This window comes from Aplysia californica, unplaced genomic scaffold (genome assembly GCF_000002075.1).
Source record: "Aplysia californica isolate F4 #8 unplaced genomic scaffold, AplCal3.0 scaffold01263, whole genome shotgun sequence".
In the NCBI taxonomy this organism is placed as follows: Eukaryota; Metazoa; Mollusca; class Gastropoda; order Aplysiida; family Aplysiidae; genus Aplysia; species Aplysia californica.
The window spans coordinates 7,441-9,768 of NW_004798533.1; positions in this window are offsets into that span (position 1 = coordinate 7,441).

Here is a 2,328-nt window from a genome sequence, read left to right on the forward strand (position 1 = left end):
GTCTTGATTACCATCGTGATGTCTTCCGAGTTTGTCAGGAAAAAACAAAACAAAACAAACAAAAACCACCCCCCCCCCAAAAAAAAACAAAAAAACCCACCAACAACAAACAGATAAAAAAAAAAACACCAAAAAAAAACACAACCCAAACAAACATCACACGCTGAACCGTTCGCCTCGAGCAATTAAGCGTCAGTCAGCTGATAGATAAATGTACTAAAGCCCAGAATATTTATTTTATCTATTTTCAAATTGCAGTTACTTCCTCTTCGGTATATCGCTTACATGTGCTAAGGAAGTATTTCATCGAAATTCAACTTCTAAATGCTGAAAAAAGGGTAAAAAAAATAGATATGCCTAAAGTGGGTAGCCTACAATAATTGTTAAAAGAATGAGATCTATTTTTTTAAAAATCTCCCCTGTGAAATTCTGGTTTCTGAGCTTAGTGCATTATTTAAATAGACAGCCGACGACCGCGTGAAGTGTTGTTGTTTAGTTTTACTATGTGTTTTAAGGCATTTGCAACACAGTCAGATCATATAAGTGCCGAAGCGTAGAGGTGTTACAAGGGAGTAATAAACACAAACATTAAGGAGGGGTGATAATAACGATAGATGTATGATAGAAAGGAAGGAGTAAACCACACTAGATCACCGCCAACGGCCACAATCAAGTGTGGTTGAGTAAAGAGAAGGAAGCACATCGGAACGATTTTTTTTTAAACGCCGTTTGCTGCCGAGATGGAGTAAGGCTGTGGGTGGTTGGCGGGTTGCTCTGTTGTGGTTTGCTCCTTCTTTCACCTATCATTCATCTATTGTCCTTGTGTTGTTAGATCTAGGCTCTTCTTCACTTTTGCATCCAGAAGACTGGGGTTCCATTCTCTCCCATGAGAGCAAGTTTTTTTTTTTTTATGGAGTCTGCCTGTCGGCTGCTTGTCTGTTTGTCTGTCTGTCTATCTGTCTGTCTGTTTGGGTGCGGTTTCCCTTTCATACAGGCTTAATTGGCTCTGACAGGCAGGACCGAAGCAGCTCAAACTAATAAATGATAAAATAAGTGTTGATTGGGGCGTGTAAAACGTTACTATAAAAAGTACAAAAAATATGTCAAACCATGTTCACTCGCAAATAGTAATGATAAATTAATGATACTTTTATATCCAGACCTCTACTCTGTGTGTAGTTGCATTAACTGTGTGGGTATCCCCTCCAAGATACACAACAGCTGCTGTTGGCCTTGGTGTATGATCCTGCAAAGGAACAAAATGTTGGCTAGCTGTTAAAATTTTCAACGTCCAAACATTTTTATTTTAAAAAATGATAATTGCAGTTTCTTGGTCTGTGGTATCGGTTACATGAGCAGAAAAGAAAAAAAATTTCGTTGAAATTCAAATTCTAAATGATTTAGGTACAAGTGTTAACAGAATGAAACATTAAATTCTAAACGTAAAAAAAGCAAGGAAAAAATTAATGCATAATCTAGTAGAAAGTTGTTTCTGCATCCGATCCGGACATTGGGGATTGCCTTGTCGTTAGTCAGACAACTTCAAGGGCCTTCGGAGGGTGGCCAGTTCCTTTCCACGTCGTCTTTACTTCCCAAACTCGAAGTCAAGTACCCGTTACTGCTGGGTGGGCAGGAGGGAGCGAAAAAAATCCGTGTCCGAACCGAGGCTCGAACCCTGACTTTCCACTTCGGAGACGAGCGCACTAATACCGCTCTGCCACCGCACCCTCACATGATCTAGAAAGACGTGATCTAAACGATGAAGACAGGCAGTAAGATTGAGACTACGTTACAAGGAGAGAGATATTGTATAAGAAGAATATATAAACTACATTCATAATGTTGTCTAAGCTCTTGTGGATAAATATTTTTTCCAGCGCAAAAGTTTGAGCCAAGAGTTTGTATTGCATTTGCATGCAAGCCTCCAACATCTAGTACAACTGTTTTAAGATTTTTTAAAAAAATTATATCTCTCCTGTATACGTTTGCTTTCTGGGCTTCGTGCATTTGAACAGCCTGCCGACGAAAATCAATTTCCTTAAAGCCACGGTCTGTTGACTTTGAATTCTGATCTTGGCCTCGTGTGTAGATGGCGTGGAAGATTGGAACAGGGGTCGTGTTGCGTTCTGTTGGATTACTACACTGACTGACACACTTCTCCGAGCCCCAGCTGCAGCAGCAGCGAGTGTCGGGTTCTCTGTCTACTGTCTGTGCGTTCGCGTGTGCAGACACGTGTGTGTGTGTGTGTGTGTGTGTGTGTGTGTGTGTGTGTGTGTGTGTGTGTGTGTATGTGTTTGTGTGTATGTGATCATGTGAATTTCTGTTTAT